Source organism: Mobula hypostoma, chromosome 7, assembly GCF_963921235.1.
Source record: "Mobula hypostoma chromosome 7, sMobHyp1.1, whole genome shotgun sequence".
In the NCBI taxonomy this organism is placed as follows: domain Eukaryota; kingdom Metazoa; phylum Chordata; class Chondrichthyes; order Myliobatiformes; family Myliobatidae; genus Mobula; species Mobula hypostoma.
In genome coordinates, this window is record NC_086103.1 from 57510020 (window position 1) to 57529707 (window position 19688).

General features: G+C 37.9%; 1 protein-coding gene across 3 annotated transcripts in view; it reads right to left on the reverse strand.

Annotated features, from left to right (window-relative positions):
* LOC134349332 (complexin-2) overlaps positions 1-19688 on the reverse strand; it is a 257693-nt gene that overhangs the window by 207867 nt on the left and 30138 nt on the right. The window contains exon 2 of one of the 3 annotated variants that reach the window (XM_063053473.1): positions 7988-8044. The exons of the other annotated variants lie outside the window; for them this stretch is intronic. The gene's annotated coding sequence lies outside the window, so the exon portion shown is untranslated. The remainder of the gene's footprint in view (positions 1-7987; positions 8045-19688) is intronic. 3 annotated transcript variants of the gene reach the window in all.

Here is a 19688-nt window from a genome sequence, read left to right on the forward strand (position 1 = left end):
GTGTATGGTCATAGACTTTGGTAGAAGAAATGAAAGGGTTGACTATTTTCTAAATGGAGAGAAAATACAAAAAACTGAGATGCAAAGGGACTTGGGAGTCCTTGTGCAGGATTCCCTAAGGGTTAACTTGCATGTTGAGGCTGTGGTGAGGAAGGCAAATGCAGTATGAGCACTCATTTCTAGAGAACTAGAATATAAACACAAGGATGTAATGTTGAGACTTTATAAAGCATTGATGAAGCCTCACTTGGAGTATTGTGAGCAGGTTTGGGCCCCTTAACCGCTTAGAAAGGACGTCCTAAAACTGGAGAGGTTCAAAGGAGGTTCATGAAAATGATTCCAGGATTAAATGGCTTGTCATATGAAGAACATCTGATGACTCTGGGCCTGTATTCACTAGGATTGAAAAGAATGAGGGGTGACCTCATTGAAACCTCTCAAATGTTGAAAGGCTTTGACAGAGTGGATGTGGAGAAGGTGTTTCCTATGGTGGGAGAGTCTAAGACCAGACGACACAGCCTCAGAATAGAGGGATGTCCTTTTAGAATGGAAATGAGGAGGAATTTCTTTAGCCAGAGTGGGGCGAATCAGTGAATTCATTACCACAGGCAGCTGTGGAGGCCAAGTTATTATGTATACAAGGCAGAGATTGATAGATTCATGATTGGTCAGGAAGTGAAGGGATACAGGGAGAGGGCTGAGAGGAAAATTGGATCAACCATGATGAAATGGCACAGCAGCCTCAATGGGCCAAATGGCCTAATTCTGCTTCTATATCTTATGGTCTTAACACAAGGTGCAGGGACCATTGGAAAAGTGGCCCATGTCGGCTGACTGGGCTGTGACCTTGCATCCAATGGTAGGGTTGCCAGTGACCTGCTTAATGACTGGGATGTTGCAATTCACTTATGAATAAGACAATACTAGGGGGAAGTGCTGATAATTTGGAAACCAGACCCAGCTCCCTAAAGGAGTGATTTCATCATGCAATGAGGAGGAACTGTGGAAATCATGGCTGAAGGTGGAGTTAAGCACCATGTACTTGAGACCTTGGAACCATCAAGTCATCTAAGGACCTGAAGGCTTGGCTAAAGCCTGCTTTGGGGCCAAATGGCTGTACTATAGTCAGAGTACAGAGAATCAGGAACTATGCTAAACTTTATATAACTATTAGGGGCTGAGTGCAGATTTCAATTGACCTCCACCTGTAAACACAGTGATTCCATACTTGAAGGATAGTTCATTTATGTAATACTAAAATACTGAACTAGTGGTTATGTTGTCACTGTATTATACTGGGGTACAGAACTGAATGGCACAGTTCTATCCCTGTGTTATACTGGGACACAGAATTGGTGGACATGGGTATCACTCTGGCATTAACTGCAACTAAAAGAGTTCTTTTAAGGACTTTGTACATTCATAATGGGCTGTAGCATTCTTTGAATTGCCATTTGGCCTCCCTCCCAGATTTCACTCATTAAATGTAGGCATATTCATGTGAAATTCCCAGACAAATCAGATGCTGCAATGTATAATGATTTTTGAGGGGGCAGGAAGGAAACGCATCCAACTTCCTGACTTGTGGAAGTGGGAAAAGCTTACCCTCTGAGGGGAATGAGAAGGTGTGAGCAGCTGGGTTTAAAAATAAACACTTAACTTCAGTGTACCATATCTGAATAGCCTGGATTGCTGCCTTTGGAATTTGCCCTGAATATATTAACATATACTATAGATATTGTAGTCAGATTTCAGAATAGGTAAATTGCAGATGGTATTTCATTTTGTAATTGTTTTTTCAATTATCTGATATAATTACATGCAGTTCCCATACTTACAAAAGACATGTGGTTCCATAGACCCTGTAATAATCCTGTGAGAGTTATGGAGACCTTGCCCGTGACAAGATTCATCGGTCATGGGCTGTAAGGATTCTCCATTGTTAGTTGTTTTCCTAGGGTCCCTGTAAATGTTAATCCACCGCCACCTGCAGAGGGGTTAGGAAGTGTGTGCCTACAACCTACGATCATGGGCCTTGGATGAATGTAGAGTATGGGTGCCCCCTTCCAGGTCCTGATGTAATGAGTACTAATGAATTTACCCATTCTGTTACCCCACCATGCTGCATCTCCTGTATTCTTCTATGATCTTCAGTCGATCATCACACAAAGAATCAGATATTTAATGACATCTCCCTGGGGCTAAGAGGGAAAGCCATTTTAACTGGTGGGCCCAGGTTCAAAGTCCACATTTATGAACTCTACAGATGATAGACTAGTAAGTCCATCTTTGTGGGTGTTATGGTAATCCTAGATTACTGTACTTCAGTTTCTGTACTTGAGGTAAAAATTAAACCAGTCTAGGCAGCCTGTGGCTAAGGATACTATAGATGGTTGCTTATGAACTCAATTGGGGTGATTACTGTTCACATGTAAATATATTCTACAGCCAGAATTTATTGACGTCTCATGGAATAGATTCTTCTCCTTTCAAGGCATAGTCATATATTAAGTCAGAAGTGTTGGAAAACCTTTTTTTATATATTTCACAAAATAGTAAGACAAAATCAAAGTTTATTATGTTCTTCAAATAAATTCTGCGAATGATTGGGTCAGGAGGTTCTGTTTGGAATGATTTCAAGATATTTTGTACCCTCTAAATATTCAATGGTTCAGAATCTAGTTTGTTTTCTTTGGATGAGTAATTATTTTCTCAATGAGGGAGATGATAATCTCTGGAAAATTTAGAGATGACTAGAAAATTAGAAGTAAAATTAAATATATTAGAAGTTAATACATCTGAGGTTTTACAACCTATTTATTAAGAGATATTAATTGAGCTACCTTACAAAGCTGTTACGTCCATCGTTAGTGGATTCATTATTTCAAATATATTCTATTTGGTGGAGGGTGCAGTTGGGAGGCAGGAAAGGAAAAAAAAAATAGCCCCTTTAGATTAGATTAGATTGGATTAGATTTGGTTCAACTTTATTGACATTGTGCTGAGTACAAATACAAAGCCAATGAAATACAGTTAGCATCTAACCAGAAATGCAAAGAATAGTGTTATTTACAAAATAACTGGGAATAAAAAGTGCTACAGCACACAAATATAAAAGTACTGAGACAGTACAATATGGGTGCAATACTGCTTAGCGCTGTGATGTGAGGTTCAACAGGGTCACAGTCTCAGGGAAGAAGCTATTCCTGTGCCTACTGGTGTGGGAGCGAAGGCTCCTGTAGCGCCTACTGGGTGGGAGGAGAGTAAAAAGTTCATAGTTAGGGTGAGATGCATCCCTGATAATGCTTTTCGCCCTGCCCAGGCAGCGTTTATGGTAGATGTTCTTAATGGTGGGCAACTGGGTGCCGATAATCCGCTGGGCAGATTTCACCACCCGCTAGAGTGCTTTGTGGTCTGATACGGGACAATTGCCATACCACACTGCGATACAGTTAGTAAGTATGCTCTCAATTATACAGCGGTAAAAGTCCATCAGTATCCTGGGACAGAGGAGAGCTTTCTTGATGCTCCGCAGGAAATAAAGGCATCATTGCACCTTTTTGATCAAGATGGAGGAGTTCAGGGACCAGGTGAGATCCTCGGAAATGTGGACACTAAGGAATTTGAAGCTTGATACATGCTCCACTACAGCTCCGTTGATGTAGATGGGGACATGAGTGTGGCTCTTAGCATGCCTGAATTCCACATTGATCTCTGTGGTCTTCTGGGTTGTTGTCGGCACACCATGCAGCCAGATGCTGGACCTCATCCCTGTAGGCCATCTCGTCATCCCTTCTGATCAGGCCAACCACCATGGTGTCATCTGCGAACTTGATTATGGAGTTAGAACCATGTACAGGAATGCAGTCATAGGTGAAAAGGGAGTACAGAAGAGAGCTCAGCACACAGCCTTGAAAGATGGTTGGACAGTCCCAGGTGGGGGAGGGTAGTGGCTTTGTAAGCATCAACCACATTTGTGTAGACATGATCTAAGGTTTTATGGTGTCCCTTGGTTCGAAACTAGAATTATTTAATTTCTATATCAGGATTCATCAATTCTTGCCTCAAATTGAATCACTGTCTACGTTTAATTACATTACATTGAAGTAATTTTCAATGGCAACTACGGGAACTCAATACTGCAATTACACAGAAAACTGCAGTTTAACTTCTGGCACAGGGTAAAATTCAGTTTGGAATTATGTGGACAAACTATTTGAATTTTAACTATTAATATGAATTAAATTTGACTGCTTTTGTCAAATTTGCATGGAGTGTGATTATATTGATGCCATGGTAGTGCAGCAGTTAGTGTGATGCTATTCCTGACGAAGGGTCTCGGCCTGAAACGTCGACTGCGCCTCTTCCTATAGATGCTGCTTGGCCTGCTGCGTTCACCAGCAACTTTGATGTATGTTGCTTGAATTTCCAGCATCTGCAGAATTCCTGTTGTTAGTGTGATGCTATTACAGTTTGGGGTGTTCCAGAGTTCAGAGTTCAATTTCAGTGCTGTCTCTGAGGAGTCCGTCTGTATGTCCTCCACAAGGAATACGTAGCTTTTCCCTGGATGCTCTGGTTACCTTCCACAGTCCAAGAATATACCAGGAAGGTTCATTGGTCATAGTGAATTGTCCAGAGATTAGGTTAGGCGTAATCGGGGGTCGTTGATGCAGCATGGCTCAAAGGGCTGAAAGGACCTCCTCTACACTGTATCACTAAATACATTTTTTAAAATTTACATACTGTATAAAGGAAAATTGTTAGTAGTTTGGAATTAGTTATACTGTTGCAGTTTTGGGAGGGAGTCAACATTATTACAGGCTTTTAAAAAAAAATTAAATAATTGGCCCAGCTTGGATTTGAAAATTTCATGGAAGTGCAAGAAAAGATGTACTTCTACGAGTGTTTCTATGAAGAAAATAAGAAATGGAAGTGAGAAGCCATCTAGCACCTTGAAATTTTCCTATCCATAAGATCATGGCTGATCTTTTACCTGAGTGCTGTTTTCAAGTAACCCATCCCTGGATCCCTTTGATCAAAAATCTATTGACGTGTTGTGAATAGAGTCACCAACTAAGCCTTCACAGCATACCTGTGGAATTCCAAACATTCTCTATGTTACTGGGGAAGAGATTCCATTCACCCATTTTAGTAATAAGTGGCTAACCATGTGTTGTGACTGTGACGTCTGGGTCTAATCACCCGTAAGATCATAAGATATAGGAGCAGAAGTAGGCCAGTCAGCCCGCAAGTCTGCTCCTCATTTCAATCATGGGCTGACCCAATTCTGCTTTCACCCCATACCCTTTGATGCCTTGGCTAATCAAAAACCTATCTATCTCTGCCTTAAATACACACAATGACTTGGCCCCCACAGATGCTTGTGGCAACAAATTCCATGGATTTACCAGCCTGTGACTAAAGTACTTTCTCTGCATCTCAGTTCTAAAAGGATGCCCTTCAATCCTAAAGTTGTGCCCTCTTGTCCTAGAATCCCCTACCATGGAAAATAACTTTGCCATATCTAATCAGTTCAGGCCTTTTAACATTCAGAATTGTTTCTATGATATTCCCCCTCATTCTCCTGAACTCCAGAGAATATAGCCCAAGAGCTGCCAGATGTTCTTCATATGGAAACCCTTTCATTCCTGGAATCATTCTCGTGAATCTTCTCTGAACCCTCTCCAATGTCAGTATATCTTTTCTAAAATAAGGAGCCCAAAACTGCATACAATACACCAAGTGTGGTCTCACAAAGGCCTAATAGAGCCTCACCACCACATCCCTGCTCTTATATTCTATACCTGTAGAAATGAATGCCAACATTGCATTCACCTTCTTCACAACTGTCTCAATCTGAGGTTAACCTTTAGGATATCCTGCACACAATGATTCCCAAGTCCCTTTGCAGCTCTGCATTTTGAGTTTTCTCCCCATCTAAATAATAGTCTGACCATTCATTTCTTCCGCCAAAGTGCATGACATTACACTTTCCAACATAGTATCTCATTTGCCACTTCTTTGCCATTTCCCTAAACTCTCTAAGTCTCCCTGCAGGCTCTCTGTGTCCTCAACACTACCCACTCCTCCACCGATCTTTGTATCATTGGCAAATTTAGCCACAAATCCATTATTACCATAGTCCAAATCATTGACATACATCGTAAAAAGCAGCAGTCCCAACACCGACCACTGTGGAACTCCACTGGTAACCCGCAGCCAGCCAGAATAGGATCCTGTTATTCCCACTCTCTATATTCTGCCGATCAACCAATGCTCCACCCACGCTAGTAACTTCCCTGTAATTCCATGGGCTCTTATCTTGCTAAGCAGTCTTATCACGGCAACTTGTCAAAGGGCTTCTGAAAATCCAAGGTCAACACGCCTACTGCATCTCCTCTGTTTGCCCTGCTTGTAATTTCCTCAAAGAATTGCAGTAAGTTTGTCAAGCAGGATTTTCCTTTCAGGAAACCATGCTGGCTTTGGCCTATCTTGTCATGTGCCTCCAGGTATTCCGTATCTCATCCCTATCAATCGATTCCAACAACTTCCCAACCACTGATGTCATGCTAACAGATCTATAGTTTCCTTTCTGCTGCCTCCCACCCTTCTTAAATAGCGGAGTAACATTTGCAATTTTCCAGTCATCCAGCACAATGCCGGAATCTATCGATTCTTGAAAGGTCATCGTTAATGCCTCCACAATCTCTCCAGCTACTTCCTTCAGAACCCAAGGGTGCATTCTATCAGGTACAGGAGATTTATCCACCCTCAGACCATTAAGTTTCTTGAGCACCTTCTCTCAGTTGTAATTTTCACTGCACAAACTTCACTTCCCTGACACTGTTGAATGTCCGGTATACTACAGATGTCTTCCACTGTGAAGACTGATGCAAAATACACATTATTTTCCTCTGCCATCTCTGCATCTCTCATTACAATATCTTCAACTTCATTTTATATTGGTCCTATATCCACCCTCGACTCTCTTTTACCTTTTATATACTTAAAAAAGCTTTTAGTATCTTTTTTGATATTAGTTGCCAGCTTCCTCTCATAATTCATCTTTTCCACCCAAAGCAGGAAAAGTACTATCCTCACTTCTACCCTGCCAAGCCCTACAAGAACTACAGTGGTATGCAAAAGTTTGGGCACCCCTGGGCAAAATTTCTGTTACTGCGAATAGCTAAGCGAGTAAAAGATGAACTTATTTCCAAAAGGCATAAAGTTAAAGATGACACATTTCTTTAATATTTTAAGCAAGAAAACTTGTTTATTTCCATCTTTTACAGCTTCAAAATAACAAAAAAGGAAAAGGGCCCAAAGCAAAAGTTGCTCATTGTGGCCAAAAAGTTCTATTCAAAAGGTTCAAAGGAACACTTGAACGAGCCTGACGCATTTTGGAAACAAGTCCTGTGGACTGATGAAGTTAGAATAGAACTTTTTGGCCACAATGAGCAAAGGTACATTTGGAGAAAAAAGGGTGCAGAATTTCATGATAAGAACCCCTCTCCAACTTTAAGCATGGGGGTGGATCGATCATGCTTTGGGCTTGTGTTGCCGCCAGTGGCAAAGGGAACATTTACTGGCAGGGGGAAGAATGAATTCAATTAAATACTAGCACATTCTGGAAGCAAATGTCACACTGTCTGTAAAAAAGCCGAAGATGAAAAGAGGATAGCTTCAACAACAGGATAATGAACCTAAACACACCTCAAAATCCACAATGGACTACCTGAAGAGGCACAATCTGAAGGTTTTGCCATGGCCCTCACAATCCCCTGACCTAAGCATCATTGAGAATCTGTGGATAGACTTCAAAAGAGCAGTGCATGCAAGAAGGCCCAAGAATCTCACAGAACTGGAAGCCTTTTGCAAGGAAGAATGGGCAAAAATCCCCCAAACAAGAATTGAAAGACTCTTAGCTGACTACAGAAAGTGTTTACAAGCTGTGATACTTGCCAAAGGGGTGTTACTAAGTACTGACCATGCAGGGTGTCCAAACTTTTGCTTCGGGCCCTTTTCCTTTTTTGTTATTTTGAAACTGTAAAAGATGGAAAAAAAAGTTTTCTTGCTTAAAATATTAAAGAAATGTGTCATCTTTAAATTTATGCCTTTTGGAAATCAGTTCACCTTTTACTCGCATAGCTATTCATAGTAACAGAAACCTTGACCAGGGGTGCCCAAACTCTTGCATGACACTGTATGACTCATTCTGCTAAACTCTCAGACTCTCACTTGATTTCATTTATATAAGACAATCCTTCCTTCTCAAGAATTATCTTTGGTAAACTGCATTGCATTCCCTCTGTATTGAATTGTGGAAGCAAGATCTGAACACAATATTCAAAGCTCCGCTTTGCTTAGGCCTATTTAACTGTAGGAAGATGCAATTTCTCATGTATTCAAATCTTCCTGAAAGTTAATTTCATTGATAAGAGTACAGTGAACCCTGTCCTCCTGAACACCAAAAACTTCTAATCTCTCATCATTTTAAAAATATGTTACTGTTCTAACTTTTCCACACAAGTAGATGACTTAAGAGTTTTCTACACTCTTTTAGCCTATCCCCTGGTTCATCTCCATCTCCCTGAACACTTTCTGCATACTCAGCACATTATCATACAGCTTTGTTTTGTCAGCAGTCATAAAAGAAGCTGAAGAAGGACTTAAGACAGTTTAGGAGAATGGGAAAAGAAGTGGCAGATGGAATATAGTGTCGGGGAGTGTACAGTCGTGCAATTCTGTGGAAGAAATAAAAGCATAGATTGTTTTCTGAACATGGAAAAAATTCAAAAATACTGGTGCAAAGGGACTTGGGAGTCCGCATACAGGATTCTGCAATTCTGTGGAAGAAATAAAAGCATAGATTGTTTTCTGAACATAGAAAAAATTCAAAAATACTGGTGCAAAGGGACTTGGGAGTCCGCATACAGGATTCTCGAAAGATTAATTTGCAGGTTAAGTCACATGTGAAGAAGGCAAATGCAATGTTAGAATTAATTTCAAGAGGACTAGAATATAAAAGCAAGGATTTAATGCTGATATGTTATAAGGCACTGTTGAGGCCTCACTTGGAGTATTGTGAGCAGTTTTGGGCCCTTTATTTAAGAAAGAATACAGTGACGTTGGAGAAGGTTCAAAGGAGGCTCATGACAATGATTCTGGGAATGTAAGGCTTATTGTGTGAAGAGTGATTGATGGTTCTGGGCCTTTACTCACTGGAATTCAGAAAAATGGGGGAGGGGCGCGGAATCTCACTGAAATCTATTGAATGTTGAAAGGCCTCGAAAGTGTGTATGTGGAGAGGATGATTCCTATGTTGTGAGAGTCTAGGACCAGAGGGCACAGCCTCAGAATGGAGGAACAGCCATTTAGAATGGAGATGAGGAAGAATTTCTTTAGCCAGTGGATGGTGAATCTGTGGAATTCCTTGCCAGAGGCAGCAGTGGAGGTGAGGTCATTGGGTGTATTTCAGGTGGAGGTTGATCAATTTTTGATTAGTCAGGGTGCCGAAAGTTACGTGGAGAAGGCAGCAGAATGGGGTTGTAGGAAATGGATTACCCGTAAGGAAATAGGCCAAATGGCCTAATTCTGCCCCTGATGTTTTATGGTCTTATGGCCTTATGGTCTTAAATGCATTGATCCTATTATCCAAATCACTAATTTAGATTTTAAATAGCTGGGGTGCAGCACTGACACCTGTAGCAACTCAATAGTCATAGTCTCCCACTCTGAAAGCAACTGAATTATTTTTCCTTTTTGGTTCCTGAATTGAAATTATTCTGATGGTTGGCCAGCCTATTTTCAGTGGCTGTCTGTCTTTTAATAAAGAAATGGTTGACAGGCAGCAGATCACTACTAGCATTTTTAAAGAGTTTGAGCCTAGAAGATTGTTCTCTTGCCATAGATCAGAACATTTTGAAAATAATCCAAGGATCTTAAAGCTCAGCTTGCAAGTTTATCCAGAAATGACCAAAACTAGAATATATTTTTATAGCTGACTTTCTACATTATTGTCTTTTTTGTTGCCATTTCAGTTTAATAAAACCAACTTGTCCTCTGAGGTAAATCAAATACCATCTTCATCAACTTTCAATCTGAAATTAAGTCCTACCTTAATAATTAGTCATTGGTCTTTGAATAATTTATCTCTACTTAATGTGCAATATTTTACCTTAAAATTGCATTTTCAATGTACCTAATCTTGGGCCTACTTGAATATACTATTGTAAATAGTCCATTTAGCAATAGTGGATTGTTTCACTTCTTTTAAAGATTGAAGGCGAAGCTACCCAGCCAGAAAGTAATGCAATGTCAAACTGTTCCTTTATGGAATGGAAAGCAGAAATGTCAGCAGACTTTGGTCATTGGGTTGAAAACCAATTCTACTGGGCAAATTATAAAGCATAACTAATTTTTAGTCGTTTAACCATTATGCATCTGGCTGTCTTCTTGTTGCATAAGCAAAGTCTAAGCAACTGCTCTCTAAGCATCTTCAAAATTATTTCAGTTCAAATCCCACCAAACAATATCATTTAGCTTTTAACAGCAAAATATGGATAACATAACCAACAAAAATAAAAACTCACAAATATAGTTCCTTATCATTATTGGACTTAAAGTACTTAAAGTATTCATTTTTTGTTTCATTCTTAAGAACTTGAATGCTTGAAGTCAAGATACAAAAAAATAGGAACATTTTATTATGTTCTGTGTAACATTTATCCCTGTATCATTTAACACTATTAACTGGATAATACTTCTTTTTAATGGTTTTTTTCAGACTTGAAGAGTGAAAGTTAATCAACCTAATAACTGATAATGTTCCATTTGTTTCCATGTGGTCCTACCATTCTCTAGTAAGTAGCATGAATTCTTATTCATTTCACATCTAATTGTTTCCATTGGATATATAGATTCATTTGCACATGTTTACTGGGAAAATTAAATCCTGTTGATTAAACACCCACCAGCAATAGGGGTCCAAATTGGCTGCTGGCTGAAAAAGAATGATTTTGAATGAATAGTTTGCAATCTGGAGGGCAATTAGAGGTAATGTAACATGCTAGTCAAAATTAGGTTGACTACAATTTTTGATTAAAAACAAAAAAACTGGACTCTTGTATTTGTAGACTGACTTGAAAGATTTAAGATGAGACAAAACTCGAAAACGTGGTAAAATTTGTGAGGTGGGGAAATTGACGAAGGTAGACTTGTCAAATGTTCCTGCACGTGGTAGATGAAAGTTAACACAGACAGAACTGATGTGATTCTTTTCCATGGAATAAAGAGGATTCTCAATATCAAAATTGTACTATTGACTTTTAAAAGGAGCCTGAACTACAGAGAGACTTCCGAGTGAATGCATGCAAACATTGTGGCAGGGAAAATTGATAACTATTCTTTTTCTGGAAAAATGTAAATAAAATTTTTAATACAATGGAAAGAGGTAATTTTAAGTCTTGGTAAAACATTAGTTTGTCTGAGCTACAACTGGTCTCAAGGCCTTCGAGAGGCAGAAGTGATTTAATTCCGTAGTACTGGGAATGATTGCCCTGAGATAATTGGAGTTTTGTAGGAGTTAGAATTTTTTCCACAGTAAAACTGTAAAGATAATATATAATCAAAAATAGTTACGCTTGTAATAATGAATGTAATTCCACAATAATGGTTAATTTCAATCTTTATACGTACGAGAATGTGCAAATCAAATTGGGGAAGAAACATAATTTGGGCAGTGAATCCACTAATTTTATTATGAAGTAATATGTCATGTTATAATCAAGCAACAAGCTATTTTAGATCTTGCCTTGTTTAATGAGTCAGGTTTAAATGGTAATCTCAGAATAAGGAATACTCCAGGTTTTTAATATAAATAACATGATAGTTTTGAACTCAAAATAAAAGGCTAACATACTACAGCCTTGAGCCAAGCTAATTGTAAAAATGGTTAAAGTAGATTTAGAAAATATGACAGGATATGAACAAGTCCAATCGTTTAGAGAAATGTTTTCTAATTTTTAATTGATTTTCATTCCATTGAAAAATTAAAAATACATGAGAGAAGTAATTTGTGGCTGACAAAGATATCTATAGAGCTATTATACAAAAAGAAGGGACTTGTAATGTTTTTGAGAACAATAAATATACCTTCAGATTTGAATAGTTTTAGAAAAGTCACCAAAGAATGATCAAAAGCTAATAAAGTGAGAAGTAGGAAAACAGAATATGAGAATAAGGTTGCAAGAAAAACAGAACAGACTGTAAAGGTTTCCATGACTTTAAACAGAGACGAGCAAAAGTAAATATGATCATAGGTCTCGTAAAGGCACAAACAGAAGAATCATACTTTAGAATGTGGAAACAGGCAAACCATTAATCATTTTTAATCCATTTTTCATTGTGCAATAGACATTCCAGCAATAATAAGGGAGGTGTATTAATGGGCAAAAAAGTGCTAGAAAAATGACTGGAAATAAAAGCTGGCATACTCCCTGCAACTATAGCTCGGTAAATGTGATAATGTATGAATACACAATATTATTGAAGGTAATGGGGTCCACAAAAGCAGAATATCTTAAAGCAAAATTTTTTGAAATATCTTACTGTATTTTTTGAGGATGCGCTTTCAAGATAGATCACAGGGAAACATTTTAAAAGACCATTTGATAAGGGTTTTACACAAAGCAAAAGCTATGGGGATTAAAGGTAATACTTAGGTGTTCCATGAGTTTTGGATAAAGTTCAATAAACAGAAAATAAATGGGACATTTTCAGATTGCCTAGAATTGGACAAGAATCTTGCAAGTGTGAAGATTTCACCTTCATTGTTTATTATTATATTGACTAAGAAAATCAACCAGATATAATGTTTCTAGGCCTGATGATGATAGGAAACTAGATGAGAATTTAACTTGTGAAGAGCACAACTAACAAAATCTAGAAAGGGATATGTACAGGCTTAAAAATATTGGATGATGGATTACAAGCTGGAGAACTGGAAACCAAAGTAGTTTCTTAGATTTTGTACAATGAACATTAGCATTCAGAAAGATTTTGATGTCATAAGTTTTGTAGCATGGATGAAATCACTGGAGAGACAAGAGTCACTGGTAGATACAAAGCAGCTTCTTTATTCAACACAACAAGGTACAGCAGGCATCTTACGGACGGAGATGCTTTCCGCAGAAAGGTCTGCTAGCTCAATGTGGGCTTGATATTTATATGCTAAACACAGAGGCAATCGCTACGTAAAAAGTTATAGACAATGCATAGGCAATGCTTCCTATTGAAGCTACATACAAAATATCACACTATCCTTTCCTTCCGACGCCAATATGTCTGGGGTTGGTATCCATAGCCTTTAGGAATGTAAGTTAAGTCTACGATACATTTATTTGGCATTTCCCGCGCTAACATAGAAGACAATTAATATTTATAATGTATAGATAATACTGTCTTCGAAACTACAGCATCAGGAGCCAGAAGCATCTAGTATTCACACCTTTTTAGGAAGCGCATTGTCAAACAGTTAAGATAGAAGTCTGGTGGCCAAAGTCATTTCGGTGTAAACAAGTCATCTACCCAAAAAAACTCACTCTAACAATAAGTAAAGCATAAATTGTTAACATGAAAGTGTGTCAGGCAAATAAGAAATTGTTTTTAAAAGGAGGTTAGAAACTGTATGAGAACAAGTTTTTGACATTGTACTCAGGTTTCTGCTTTCAGGTTACACTTCCATGTCTAAATAAGGATATATATGATTTAGAGGCGGAGCAACATGGATCTACTGAATTAATTCCTGAAATACAAGGAACCATTGACTAGTACCTGCACAATTTCCACTAAAGATAAAGGGAAAGTATCACTGGAACATGAAAAACAGATATCCTACCCAGTTAGTAGTTGGGTAGCAGTATTACTAGCCAATGACCTTGAAAAGACTGCTCAAAAAGATCTTGTGATGACATCAGTGTGAAATTTATCTTTCCTGATATTAGTTTCTGTCAAGGATCCAGGGATCAGCTTGACAGAAACTCTGGCAATCAGCAAGAACTTTGTCATTAAGGACTCCAGGCAGCGATTCACTTCAAACAAAAACAGATAACAAGCCAGGAAATGAAAAGTACAAATTTTAAACAATGTTTAAAGATTTTACTGTGTGCAGCTTCAGTGCGAATATTAGAGGCTTCAAAATTTTTAATGAGAAACTCTTAGAAATAATTACCTGAGATTAAAATAATCAATAGTGATCAAATTGATTTTGATGCACAGTAATTTAGTTTAGCATACCATTAAGACCATATGAAACTAATGAAACTAATCCTTTTTTTTGTCTTTTTTCAGTGGAATTACCAAAAACTTCCATTAAATGATTTCTGCTGAACTATGCTGGAGAAAATTTACAAAATGTATTGTATAATAGATGATCAGCTTCCAGATCTTCAAATTTAATTTGGTGTGCAACACTCCAGAAGCTGCTGTAAAACTTCCTCTGTTATAACCAGTAAGTTGTGATGGATTTGCTGTCACCTTTACTGCACATAGTAATGTGAGGGGCTACAGGATCTACTTCCAGAGGGCCTAGCCTCGGAGATAAAAGGGCCAGTCATTTCTGAGATGCAGGGAAATCTGGTTTTGCTCAAATATCATAAATCTTTGAAACAACCTGGAGTTTTGCCAGTCAGTTAATATATTCAGCAGAGGTCAATTAATTTTTGGACTCCTAAGAAGATCAAAAGATGTAGGGCTCAGGAACTGTGGTCACATGTAGCGCATAATGTTTATTACTGAAGCAGGCCACCTCCTGCTCTTTTTTTCTTGTGTTTCTTTGAATAGATTTAGTGTAGAATTGATAGAGATCATAAGTTTTTTTATAGCATAGAGTAAATAAGCTGATATGATTCAGTGTCAGAAATGTTAGCAACCAAAAAGACAGATTAAAAGTGATTGGGCGACAAGCAGAGGCAGCATACAAAATGGCATATTGTGATTTGCAATGAAAGGAAAGATGTCATTGATAAGAGAAAATAATACTGCTTTTTCATGGCTACGCAGACAGGCAGGAGAGTAGGATTGTTTGAATAACACTATCAGGGAGCCGATCTTATGATCTAATTCACAAAGGCTAGTGTCAAGAAAGTTCAAAGTTTTGTACTTGAAAATATATATACAACTAAAAGTCTGCCTAAAGGTTGGAAGCTTTCTATGAAAGTACTAAGTATATTTCAAATAAAATCATAAATGTATGATGTAGGTTAATAAGCAATAATGAATAATGCAAATAGACTGCATGGACTGGCTTTGCTGGAGGCAAATATAACAAGAAATGCTACCAGCATGATAAATATATTGCCCCTTTTGCACATAAGTCAACACATTATCAAGCCCAGTGGACCTCATGAAATCTGTACATTAATCAAAGCTAACTAAAATTATAGATAGCATTGTCTTTCTACTTAATTAGCCACTCTGGGTTAGATTATCTACACTGTCAGATGAGCACTGTTTTTCTTTTGCTTCCCACTTGTTAAAGCTAATGATAGAAATAAGTAATGATCTAGTTACGATAATTTTTTTAGAGATGCAGAGTGAAACAGGCCCTTCTGGCCAACTAAGCTTCGCTGCCCAGCAACACACCAATTTTACTCTAGCCTAATCATACGACAATTTACAATGACCAATTAGCCTACTAACCAGGACCCCTTTGGACTGTGGGAGGAAACCGGAGCACCCAGAGTAGATCCATGCACACACAGGAATATTGTATAAACTTTCTTAGAAAAGACACTGAACTCCAATGTGCCAAGCTATAATAGCGTTGCACTAATCACCACGGTGATTATTTCTCGCTTATAATCAGTGACAAAATTCACTGTTTCTCGAACACAAACGCATGCAAATGATGCTATTTAAAGACCGTTGGGTCTAAGCACGGTGTAGTGCCTAATGGCCGCACAAACTCATGCGACTGAAGCTAGTTAGAAACTGTTCAACAATGATCTCCTGTCCCAATTAATCGGCACAGTGTCCCCAATAAACAGAGGAAATCCTGGCTATTTGGTTTTTGTTCTTTAAGAGTTGTCCCAAATAAATGGCTGCCCATATTAACAAATGTCCCATTTAACAGGAATCCACTGTACATGTATGAACATGCTCATTTACACACTGCAGAGAAATATCCCTAACTTCTGCCATACAGTTGGATGGTTTACTATTTATTTGTATACAGTAATTTTAGATAGTTTATTTATTTGCATGCACATATACTATAAATTAGATTGTAGTTTGCCAAGCTTCGGGACAGTGTTTCTCATAGTAGCATCTGTGACAGCCCTTGAGACAAGTTCTCACAGGATTTCTAGCCTCAGCTTAGCTAATATAAATCCTTCAGGGCTTCATCGTCAGCTTTGAAGTGTACTTTGCAGTTATATAAAAAAAATGAGCTCTTGTTCTTCAAACTAATGAATAATTTATAATCATGGGGATTATGCCAGGGCATCCTTTCCTTGACTTTCTTCCATATCCTTTGAATGTTTGAGCAGAGTGATAGCATTTCAGCTTGTTCCTTTTATAGGGACGATCCAAGCCTTTGATTGGTCAAACACCAACAGTGAATGTTTCTTGCCAGTAAACTTAAATGCTATGATTTTTATTCTCTTGCTTTTCCGTTTTTAGTCATTACTGTTTAGTTACCTGCTAATAATGAAATGTCCAACTGCTACTTTTCTATTCTTTACTGAATATGACTGGATATCTTGACCTATAACTAAGTAAAAGATTGTGGAGCCCTGTCCTGATGAAGGGTCTTGGCCTGAAACGTCGACTGCACCTCTTCCTAGAGATGCTGCCTGGCCTGCTGCGTTCACCAGCAACTTTGATGTGTGTTGCTTGAATTTCCAGCATCTGCGGAATTCCTGTTGTTTGGAGCCCTGTCAGTTCACTTTAATGTTATCAAATGTAACAGTTGATATTTTCAGGGTATATCTGAATGGCTTGGCATTTCTGTTTTCTTAGCATAATTCAATCAAGACCAAACCAAACTTTAACACAATTTTAATTTGTGCTTAAATCTGGTGAAAGTTGAGGGTTAGTAATCCTTTGTGTCCTGTAAAAATGCTGACCTAGAAATTCTTCAGCATTCGCAAAGGTATATTAGTACTTTGCTGCATATTGTTTTGGCTATGGATAACTGCAAGTGAATTAGCAGTAAGCAAGGATTAAGACTGAGAAGTAACAACATGTACGAGCTTTTAAGACAGGTACATTTGAGATGGGGGGGGGTGTTAATTGGGCTGGGTCCAATAGATTGCTGGGAGAGGGATAAGTAGCGATGTGAATGAGGCCTGATAATTCATTGCCTGTCATCAATGGTTGGGTTTGGGAGGGAGAAAATGGGTGAAAAATTGTGTTGATTCAGATGCAATTGTCAGATGATTAATGTTGTCATGCAATTTTTGGTTTGGAGTTTTTGGGGACCCATGGGTGGGGTGGGGATGTTGGTCAGTATGTCATATGGTGATTGTTAAATTGGAAAATCACTACTATTAGGAGCTATATCTTCCAGATTAGAGACTGGTGTATAGGTATTGATAGCAGTCATTCCTCCTGCTGCTTCTTAAATTTGCTAATTATGGATGAAGGATTTCAGGGTAAAATTTCAAAAAAAACATAGAGGTGTGATTAAACAAGAGGATGGTTATCGATTACAAGTAGATACTGATAGGCTGGGTAGATGGGCAGACAAATATCAGTTGAAATTTAATACATTAAAGTACTATGTTTGAAGTAGAAAGAACAAGGAGTTACAATGTAGACTGTATTACATCATTGTAAAGAAGTGAGAGATCAGTTTGTATATGTGCATAAATCTTTTAAAGTAGGAAAACATAATGATGCAGTGGTTAGTAAAATATCTGAAGTACTGGTCTTCAAAAATTGAGACATAAAATACAAAAGCAGAGAGATTTTGTTCAGTCTTTCTGAAACATGTCATAATTAGAATATTGGGTTCAATTTTAGATTATGTTCTTTGGGAAAGATATAAATGTCTCCAGGGACATATATAATATTCACTAGAACAGTCTAGAGAGGAGAAATTTTGGCCATTACATTATTGTTATTGTTTTCTGTAGGACAGGTGCAACAGAGAACTACAAGAGGATATTTGAATAGAGTTGATTTAGATTCTCTCCATGTGAGGGAAAATGGTTTTTCAGACATAATAATTATGATTCCAATTACTCCCCCTAAAAGCAATGGAAATGCAGTCAATCAGGGTGGTCAAAAGGGAATTGGAGAGGTGGCTGAAGGGAAAGTAACTTGCAGAGTGTTAAGAAAGAGCAGGATAATGAGAATGATTTGTTTTATGAAGATTCAGCACACTCAAGTGTGTTGAGTGCCTCCTATGTGGTCACATTTCTTTGGTTATGTAAACACAGGAGGCATTTTAATGCAAGAACTATTTGTGACTTGAAGTGCTTGGATAAATTTCCGGATTGACTAGATTTGACCCAGAAAAACATTTCACTCCTGAAAAATGATCAATTAACTCACTTGTGGTGCTTTAAAAACACAGTACTGAACAATTGAATGTCTAGGTAATAATAATTCTAGTTAGCTTTGTCAAAAGAAGTGTTTGAATAATCTAATAAAAAGTAATAACAGTGTATTTCTTCTACTTGTGCCAATTTATTGGTCGTTGAAGAAGCTTTCAAAAATTAGACTATATTTTCCTCTGGTGCAGGTCACGAATGGCTGGTTTTAATAGATTTGCTTTAATTTTCTTCTACACCAATTAAATTAGTAAATGGCCTTTTATAACTATTAGAGGTATTTTTAATTACTTAAAATCTGGTTGCTCATAGTTGATCGACCCAGTACTCTGATTAAAACTAATTTGTAACGTTGAAGAAAATTTCCACTGTGTCTTTAAAAGATAGCTGTATCAGATTACCATCTGTAAATATATAAAGGAAGATTAAATATATTTATTCTTTAGTTGGAATTTCATGTTCCATGATATCCCAATCTGTGTGACCAGAAACCTTTACACGTAAATCACTTCTTGAAATTAAAGTAATTGGGATCACCAATCACATACTCTTTTTTAAAATGTTTTGATTGTTTTCATTTTTTAATGTGAGAGTAAAGTTGTTAGCTATCATCACTGGCTACAGGATGATTTTACTCTCAACAATTAGTTATGAGAATGGCTATGTTAATCTGGAGTTCCTCCTCTCTATATTCTTGCTATAATGAACAGAGGATTTATTGCTCTACTAGTGTAGAAGGGAACATTTTGCAGGTTATTACAATTTGTCAGCAAGTTGTTTTTAGTTTCCACCTGAGGCGAATTACCCCTTGCCTAACTCTAAATTCGTTTTCATCACAATCTCAGAAAACCTTGACCTTTCATTTCTGTTTAACATCTGTGCCTTAACCTCCAGGCTTTCAAATCACTGCATTTTGTTTTTCTGAATTTCCTTCCCATCATTTTACCCTTAATGCTACAAGGACAATTTATATAGCCCTCCCTTGGTCTGGGTTGACCGTGGATGTTGCGTCCCAGCTGTCGAAGTTGATACACAAGCCAGTATGGAAGCCAGGACAGTACAACATAGAGAGCAAGCTGCTGCTCATAAAGGCTCCCCCTCTCTATGCAGCTGATGAATCCAAAGGAATGG